This window comes from Humulus lupulus, chromosome 3 (genome assembly GCF_963169125.1).
Source record: "Humulus lupulus chromosome 3, drHumLupu1.1, whole genome shotgun sequence".
In the NCBI taxonomy this organism is placed as follows: domain Eukaryota; kingdom Viridiplantae; phylum Streptophyta; class Magnoliopsida; order Rosales; family Cannabaceae; genus Humulus; species Humulus lupulus.
Window position 1 is genome coordinate 222,383,319 of NC_084795.1, and position 10,141 is coordinate 222,393,459.

At 42.0% G+C, this 10,141-nt stretch overlaps 1 pseudogene; it reads left to right on the plus strand.

Annotated features, from left to right (window-relative positions):
- Nucleotides 1-1,165: 1,165 nt before the first annotated feature.
- LOC133825416 (meiotic recombination protein SPO11-1-like) lies at nucleotides 1,166-7,608 on the plus strand (annotated as a pseudogene).
- Nucleotides 7,609-10,141: the final 2,533 nt, after the last annotated feature.

Consider the following 10,141-nt stretch of genomic DNA (forward strand, 5'->3'; position numbering starts at 1 on the left):
ATGTCAAGTCCCCACTTCTCGCATCTGCTCATCTTACCTGCAATCTGAGGTGATCTACCCTTATGGTCCATAACTATATCTCTCCATGCTAACTCCAGGATACCCTAGAGTCATAATAGCATTTTTGGCTTCTGATTATCATCTCTCACTTACTAAAAGATTAGGTAGTGCGCCTCCCAGTATACAAATTTTATGTCTTAATTGTTGGGAAACTTATAAAGAATCTTTATTTATTTTCATGTAGATCTAAGATTAAACAAGTTAATATGAGACAACCTAGAACATGTTTCTAAAATTGAATTCAAAGAAAAATAATGATAAGAATACTTACATTACATGCAATGGAATGAATGAGCCCTTCCTTTAGTTTCTCTAACCCTTGTATTCTTTTTGTCCCAGAGTATTACCAAGAAACTAAACCGTTGTTCAATTTTCATCACAGACTTCCAAAGTATCCTTGGAATCACCTAGACTAGGGTGGGACATTCTCAACCCATGAGATAGATACAAAGAGAAGAAGAATAGAAGAGAAATATTGAGGCTTAGAAAATGACTTATGCAGTAGATAGAATATAAAACCTAATAGACCTTCTGATGTTCTCAGAAACTTGTGTTTTCAAATCTCTCTTAGCATTCCTTTTGTAGACTCAATTATGTAATTTATTTAATAGAAAATAAATAAAATAATACCCAATTAACATCACTAGCACTACAACAAAAACCCATTTCCATAACACAAAAATTTAACACTTTTTAAAAAGTATTATAATAGATAAATAAGTGTATAGGTGTATGTGGGACTTAATTTTGGCGCCTAATTTTTCCCCACCCCCCAAAAATTTCACACGGTCCCAAATATAATCAAATTTAATTTATAAAATAAGTAAATAAAAAAATATAATCCCCAAATCTCTTTCTCTCTCCCTCCATAATCGATCCCTTTCTCCCTTTCTCCCTTTCTCTTTCGTTTGCTCTCTGCCAACCCCGAACAGATACCCACCGATTGTCGCCGCCATTCAAGCACCGGACCAGGAAGACCAGACACCGCCGAAACTCCATCCCCGCGAGCCTTCGTCATCGTTCTTCCCTGCGAGCAGAAGCCTCCAAGTTCGCCCAGATGTAGTGGTAAACCATCACTTTTTTTTTCACATCTACTGATATTTATATGCAAGAAAATAAACATGGTTCCAAAAGAGATATCTATTACATGCACCCAGCTGTATTTTCAGGTGAGTTTTTCTTGAATTTCAGTTCAGATGTTGGTTACAAAAGTATTCTTGCTATCTCATGTGATGCAAAATCCATTCTTTTTAAAGTCTGAAGTTGCCTTTTTGGAAGATGTTGATTACTGTTTTCAATTGATGTTCATTGGGCTCTTGAAGTTATGCTCAATGCTTAGTTTTGCAATACAGACCAGTCAGTTGTAGACCGGGCAATCAATGACATAAGCATCCTTATGCACTGCAGTAGACACAATTTAAATGTGGTGGGTAGGCTTCATACATTCCATTAACGAACATATCAAGTTTTTGGGTTAAATAATAGTGATTTTTGAATTCTTGTTTAATCTACGTTATCCCTTTTTCATATAAATTCTTGAACCTTGTTCTTTAAGTTAAAATGTTGTTTGCACACTATGCCTCTTATTTGTTTTAGATTTCGGATTTCCATATGGTTAGTCGAACAAAAGAAGGGACATGGTAATTTTCAGTCATTCAAAAGTAGTTTCAGCGACACTTCTTAGGCTGCATGCATGAGCTGCTTTTTTACGCTACATTCAGCTCCTGCTTTTTGCAGGTGTCTGTTGGAAATGGGTATGCACCTGAGCTCGCGTCATGGCATAAGTTTATGTTTTGATTTTTAATTATATTTGAAATGGAAAATCTTGATCATTTTTATATTTTGATATGCAATTTCTTGGTCTGTTATTTGATGTTATCTTTTCATGTTAATTACCTTCATTGTAGACATTAAAATGTATTGTACTCAAGATTTCATGAATAATAATTTTACTCATTACATTAACCCCCACCCCACCCCCGGATTGTTACCATATATCTAATGTTTTCCACAGTTAATTTGTTATCACTATAGGCATCCATTAGGTGTACTTACCCATCAATCTTTAACTTTCTCTCATTCTTGTTATAGGTTTGTGATGGGATGGCTTAGATTCTCAGAATCTCAAAAGATACTTGATTGCATAAATAGGCCAAGCACTGTAAGAATGGAGGATAAAAATATATTTTATTTATAATATATACATATATATGTATGCTCTGGAATGTATCTTCTTCCTTCCTCTGTATTTGAGTTCTATCTCTGCCTTTGGTTTACTTACAGGCTCACCCAATTCCTGTTCACGTGGAAGAAGTTAAAGGTATCCAGACCCTTGAGAAACATAATTTAGATAATAACTTAGCTTAATGCTTAGAAGCTCTATTTGACAATGTTTTCTTTGCCAATGTAAACTCTTAATTCTTGGATGTATCTTATGATAAATTTGCTCAAATAGATAGAATTTTCCTTTACTCTATCTTGCAGATGTAGTTAGTGTTGCCCAATACATTCTTGATGTGGAGAAAGAATCAGGTACCTTTGGCCATTCATGTTGCTTGGATTACTAGATGCATTTCTATCAACTAAGCATGTATTGTTTGATTTTGGCCTAGTGTTCCAATGATTGGAAAATGACCAATTCTGCAGCAAAAACTGTTGCATTGTTATCACGGTAAGAGTGCCTGTCATATGAGTCTTAAACTGGCTTTAGATATGTTGTCATTACCTTTTAATTTTTGTTACAGGGTCGAGGTTATCCTGATATTCCTACGAGAAGGTACAAATTTCATTATTTTTGTAAATAAAATAAGATGAATATCTTTGCACTTTCAGCTCTATTAATTTCTCCTAAGCTGCAAAAACATTGTCCAGGTTTTTGCGTCTGCTTATTGATACTCTGCATCTCCCGACATATTGCTTGGTGACTAAAACCAATATGTATCAACACCATCCACCCCAGAAATTAATTGAAGAATATCCAAAACAACCTGGCCAACCCAAATATCCATTTCCTCTTTAATTCATTACTTCTGTTGTAAAAAGGTCTATTGTTGCTTACAAGTATAAGTGCTTAGATTGGTATTATTATATATTTAATATATTATTTTCTTTTTTAATTCATGCAGGTGTGTTGTTGTTATATGTCCAATAGTATAATAATATTGGCTATCATTTGGGTCATGTTTTTTTTTCTTCTGAGTTCAGGCATAGTTGCTCAAAGTTTGAAATCTTTAGGTTTTGCTTAGACTAACCACTATCATCAATAATTAGTTTTAGTAAAGAGTGTACTGATAAAAAAAAAGCATTAATCATAATATTGAAATATACATAGCATATAAAAATATATTGGTCCACCGATCAACCAAAAATGAAATGAGATTGATATGCTTTGTTATTTCTATGATTAGCTATTCTGCTGCTGAGCCTCTGTTCAGATTGATAATGGGATTTTTAGTGATGAATTTGGATGGGTTGCCTGGTCTTGCACCTTTTGAGGTATGTTTTTTTGTTATGCCCTATATTTTTTCTGCATATGAACTTTTTGGACTTTCACCTTTCAACTTTAGAATTTTATTGATGCTTCATAGCTTTAACAAGTTTCCCCCAGAAAAAGAGAGGAAATAGTGTAATCTTTTAGATGTTGTTTTAGACATAGTTCACACTTCACATAAGCTCATGTTTTGTTGTAGGGTTGTGTTGGACATAATGTTCTTTTAGGCGATTCATTGAGTATTTTTTCTTTTTATTTATTTCTTTGTCATGTAATATTGAACTTCTCTGCAAATATGTACTGCAGAACTAATTTTTGTTCAATTCTTTGATTGTTGTTGTTTGTTGTTCTCTTAGACTTGTAATATTGTAGTGACATGTAAACCTAAGAGGCATTATTGTCTTAAAACTTTTGATTGTTTGTCCTGTATATGAGACAAGAATTTTGTATCTAATTCATTTTGCGTGTGATTTGTACCAGCCAAATGTGAGATTTAAGTTGAGATCTGGAAGGAGTTTTACCATAATGAGTAGAAATGACTTCGTGGAAAACTTAAAATTAGGATCAACTTTATGTTTGGTTCTTGTGGGCTTCTTACTTAGGGATAGTTCAAAAGTGTTCTTCTTTGTTGTATTTTTTTGATCTGAAAGCATGCTGTATAAACTTTATTGCATGGTCCTCTCTTGATGATGCCTTGTCTTCTATTTTTTTAAGTATTTTTTCTTTGTAACAAAAGTTGTCTTTGAGTTGTTCCTTGAGTCACCGCCATGTGCATCTTGTTACCTTGGGTTTTAAACTTTGCAATTGGGTTCCTTTGTGAAATCAAATGGGTGATGTTGTCATCATACTGTAGTAAATGAGTAGATCTTTGTCATCTTGGTGTGATTAAACGAAGATCTTCAGTACTTCTCAAGTCTGACAACTGTGATTTAATGAGAAATTAATAATTTTATTAAATTAAATTCACTTAATATTTATGTTGGATTTTTGGTTTGCTTTTTAAACTTTACAAAAAAACCATTGCATTAGTATTACTGTTATTTACACAAAATAACAAACCATGTTCTAGGGTCCTCTTTCTTCTCAATGACGTGTCAATAGCACATTGTTGACGGTGAGAACACGCTAACCAAGTTAAGTTAGAAAAATAGAAATGTAGAGATTATCAAAGGAAAAGCCTTAAAGATCTAATTGGGAACTTAAAGAACACTTGCAGAAGAAAAATGGTGAACTGAATTTTGTATTTCTTATGGTTTAGTGCTACAGTATTTTTTTCCAAACCCCTTCCAAATGGAAGTGGAGTTCCTTTTATAGTGGGCTCTAATGGCTCCTAATACAATGTGGTCCAGGGGACCAGATAGTACGCAAGTACACTGTCAGGTGAGTGGTATCAGGGGTAGTGGTGTTGGTCCCCGTACATGGTCAGATTCTGTGGGGTTGCTTCCACTACGCATTTAGTACGAGCGTCAGAGGTGAAGCACCAGGCGTACTGGTGCTGGTGGTGGTGTCGTCTCTAACATCTGGTGAGAAGCATACACGCCACGTCCCCTCTCCTAGTACTCCCACTACTTGTCTGGCATGAGCATTTGGATCGGGCATGCAGGGTCCTAAAGCTCGTACTCCGTACAATATCGTACTAGTACGATCCTTTCGACCCGTACTGGGGCTTCTAAGCATTGGTGTCTCCATAGGTCTTCGTAAGAGATATCGCATTGAGATATAGGGAGTGAGACACTTTATGCGTGTAAAGATCGTGGCGCGAGGTGGGGCTCTCGGGTCCTTGGCGCGAGATGCCAGAAGCACTTCAAGGCCACCCACGAACATAGGTGATAGGTGTACGAGACGGTCCTGGGGCCTCCAGACGATGTGGCCTCACTAGATGCCTGCGTGTGCGAGGCGAGATGCCCCCTCGTGAGGCCCTTGGAGGCGCGACTCTCGTGGCACAGGGCCTCCCTCGCAAGGCCGTTGGTGGCGCGGCTCCCCTGATGCGAGGCCTCACTCGCGAGGCCCTTGGCGAAGCTGCTGGGCACGCCGAGACGTGACGTACGAGACACCCTCAGCGAGACGTGGCCTGGGGCACGAGGCCATCGCGAGACGCCCCTTGCGGGGCTGCTGGGCACACCGAGACGCGGCGCGCGAGACGCCCTCAGTGAGGTGCAGCTAGGCGCGCGAGGCCCTCGCAAGACGCCCCTCACAAGGCTGCTGGCCGCTGGGCACGCTGGAGTTGTGGCACGCGAGACGCTCTCAGCGAGGCATGGCCCTCGAAAGACGCCCCTCACAAGGCGGCTGGCTCGCCTCGCGTGAGGCCTCCCTCACGAGACGCCTTTAGCAAGGTGGGTTGGTTGGGCATGAGGCCCACACGAGGTGCCCCTCGCGAGGCTGGTGGCTGGGCGCGAGGCCCTCGTGAGATGCCCCTGCGGGGCCTGTATTTAGGCATTTAGGGACTTGAGTATGCACTTTGGGTCTTTCCCAAGCATGAAATTTTGAGCATCCACACTTGCCCCCCAGTCTAGGAGAGGACCTTTAGGTGCTCTAGTAGACTCTTCTTTTTTAGTCTTATAAATAGGCCTTCATGCAAAGCTTATTATTTACACCTTACTTCCTTAGCTTAGTGGTATTTAGATCCTTGCTCCTTTCAAGAGGTAAGGGTTTCAATCCCCCACAACCTCACTTTTGCTATAGTTTTCTCCCTTTTATATATATATATATATTTGAGCTAACTTTTGGTATGTCTATATCCCTTCATATATTTGGAGGCTAACAAATCTTTTCTGTTTATTTTTGCAGACGCGTACTTTCGACCATTTGGCACTTTTTGACCATGATGGTACTTTTGGCCCCCAACTTCCTTTTGACCACGACAGCGTTTTATTTTTCCTGCTTGAGGTATATTCTCTTTTTCCCTTATGTTTATTGGGTCCACATTAGCACCACTCGGGATGGGGTATTTTGGTCTGAGCCCGTCGTGAGTTAGCCTTGAGGCATGCCCCTTTATTCACACCCCGTAGCGGGTCATTTAGAGTGTTTGTGCCGAGAAGTTTTGAGCCCATTCCTTTGTAATTTGTAGCAATCCTCTCATTTATACGTGAATCCTTTTTGCTTTCGGGACGAGGTCTCATGGCATGTGACGGTCTGTTCGGCATTCCTCCAGGGGTTGAGTTTGTTGACTTGTCTTCAGACTCAGAGTCCCCTGAGGAAAACCCTTACCAAGACCATGACACCTTAAGGCATGCCCGTATTCGTCATCTTGAGCACATGGCTGAACTTAGGCATAAAATTTGGGTAGTAGAGAGCGAAATTGAGTCAGTGTTGAGGGGAGACAGAGCACCTTCCCCTCCTGACCTTAGTGACCATGTAGCGAGCCTTAGGGTGACCCTTCGTGGCCCTTAGTGAGCATATCTTGAAGGCGGGTGGTACCATCCCATTACACCCGTTCTTCGTTGCGGTCCTCAACTACTTTGACCTTGCTCCACTTCAGCTGGCACCCAACAGTTGGCTGACCTTGAGCTGCCTCTTTATCGCGTTTGCGGAACTTTCCAAACGTGCTCTTACGGCGCTAGAGGTGCACTTCCTGTACAATCTCATGTCCTCTCCCAAATCCAAGGGCTTTTATTACCTGCAAAAATCCAACAATGAAGTCCCTTTGATAAACGGTGTAGTGTCCAACCCAGGGTCCTGGAAGCAGGACTTTTTCTTCGTGAAATGCCCTCTTTCTGTTGGCGAGCACTTCCGTTTCGTTCCCAGTAAGTACCTCGAGCCACCTTTTCTTCTCTTTTTTTCTTTTTGTTGAAACTTATTGTTTTATAACTTATGTTTGTGTTGACAATGGTGTGGATCATGCAGAGCAGTTCACCATACCCGAAGTTGTTGGGTCGGAAGCAGACGTCGTGAATGGTCTTATCAACGCTGACCCCGCCATGAAAAAGGTTGCGTACGTATTCACTATGGAAAATATTAACCTTCACAGGCTGTCCCCAGTTTCAGATCCCAGGTTGCTGTGGACGATTCTTGGGTCAAAGAGGATGAAGGCTACTTTAGCTGAGCCTTGCCCAGGTTAAGGTGAGGCTGAGGATGTGCCAGAGGAAGTCTCCCTTGGACACGAGCGACCTTACCAGCTATCCTCGCCTCCCAGGGGATGTCTTCCCTTTGTCCCTTTCAACTCAGACATGGCTTCCCAATCCCAAGATCAACATGCCATACTGGGGCATTTTGTTTGCCCCGACCTCGCAGACTTTGATGCTTTTCCTCAGGCTCCCCTCGACCCTGGTCCATCGGGGGCTTACTTTCCCAATCTTCCTGCACCCCCTTCTGATCTACCGGGGGTTCCTTTTTCCAATTTTCCTGCGCCCCATCCTGTTTCGGCGAGCGGGTCGTCTATCCTTACCCAGCCAGGTACCCTTGACTTCGAAGGGGTGCCCTGGGTCAGTCGCATGGTGACCTCTTACGGGCGACGGTATGTCCAAATTGCCTCAGACCTCTCCGAAGCTGAGAGGAATTGTCTTGGGAGTTTCGCCCTGTCGGACCTTGGGGAGACTCTGACGCACACTACTGCTTGGGTGAGTTCATGCATCTTATGTCGTCCTTATTATTATTTATTTTTTTAGTTACTTATCATTGTTGTTGTTATCTTTCTTGTGCAGGCCTATACTGTGGCTCAGCGTTTTGCCGACTCAGCTCAAAATCTTTCTACGTCGAGTACCGAGAGGGACCGTCTCACGGCCCGGGTCCAGGAGCTCGAGAGAGAGCTTGATGAAACCAAGTCTAGGCTAAAAAAGGCTCGCGCGAAAATTTCTGCCTCGTCAAAAAGGAAGAAAAAGGGTCACCAGCCTAGAGGGCGAACTCCAGGGTGCCAAGGCTATCGCGGCTGCATCGCAGGAGAGGCTCGCTTCCCTAGAGGCCGAACTTGAGGTTACTAAGGCTGATGTTGCTGCATCGCAGAAGAGGGTTGCCAACTTAGAGGCAGACATGGCAGCCATTGAGTATAGGTCTATAGAGCGCGCCCTCTATGGTGTATGGAGGCAGGATCCAAACTTTGATTTCTTCTCCTTTGGCGAGCATGCCGTCGTCCGGTCGGCTGGGTGGAACGCCCGAGGCAAGAGGCCCTGAGATCGTTAGTAGCCCGCTGTGGGTGTATGCTCATTTGAGCCTTGTTGTGCTTGTAATAATTTTTTTTTTTTGAACGTTGCCATGTTACCAAGACTCTTTTTTAATATATACATATGCGGTTATTCATCTCTTGTTCCTCTGTGTTTGAGGTCTTTTTGAGCCTGTATGATGTGGTTTGGTAGGTTCCCCTCTTTTATTTATCAGGCTAGAGGTCCTTTGGAGCCCATGTGAAAGGGTTCAATGGGTCCTTTTTTTGTGCCCCTTGACTATTTCTATAAGGATATTTTGACCCCTTGGGTTCTAGCTATCATTTTATATATTTTTGTGCGCGCTTATTATTTTTTGCGAGAAGCGTCCTTCTCGTCATTATTCATAGTACTATTTTTGCAAGGGCCTCTTTTAGGACCCTTTTTGGTTAGACGGCTTGGTGGCCGCTCTAGGCTTATTGGACCTTTTGGCCTCCTTGATGTTCATAAGGGTAGCTAATCCTTGTGAACTTCAGGAGATGCCTTGCAAGATTTCCTCCCTGTTTGTTAGGGTTCACCACGAATTGCATTCCTTTTTTAAAGAATTTTATTTAAGGCCCTGATGCAAGGGGTCCTTTTAAGGATCCTCCTATTAGAGGGTCCTTTTTAGGATCCTCCTGATAGAGGGTCTCTTTTAGGATCCTCCTGATAGAGGGTCCATTTTAGGATCCTCTTGATAGAAGGTCCTTTTTAGGATCCTCCTGTTAGAGGGTCCTTTTTAGGATCCTCCTGATAGAGGGTCCATTTTAGGATCCTCCTACTTGTTGTATGCTTTGCCTTCACGGGCCACTATTCCCCCCCAAGTGTCTGGTGAAGTTTATTTTGGTAGGCACTTTGATTGATGTTTACACTAAGGAGAAAAATAGCACATGAAGTTGCGAACTGTTTCATTCATAGCACGTAGTTTACAATGGCATATATAAAAACAAAAGGGTTACATCTAATTGGGAGGTTACCTAGGTAGCCTCTTTGATTCTTACTCACTAAGCTAACATAACAAGGAACAAACTAAACATAGGTTCTCTTTGCACCGGGTACAGAAGCCTCACTAGTAGCATTTCTTGAGGTGTTCCGTAACTCGTGGGTCCAACTCGTGTGGATCGCGCCTTCATACACAACCATTTCCATCGGCATCGATGGTTTTGTGGCCATGCGGAGGGACATGTTATAGCATTCCCTCACTTCTTTCTGCTCCCCTTTCATGCATGCTACTCCCCCAAGGGTTGGGAATTTCATAGCTAGGTGATACACAGAAGTTATCGCCTTCAATTCTCTTAGAGAGGGTCTCCCTAATACCGTATTGAAGGCTGAGGCGCAATCCAAAACAAAAAAGTTCGCAATTATGGTGGTTTGCTTGGGTTGTTCCCCCATGATGAGGGCTAATTCAATTGCACCTAGGGGCTGTATCGAGTCCCCTGTGAACCCGTAAAGGGAGGTATTGCATGGTTTTAGGTGTCGG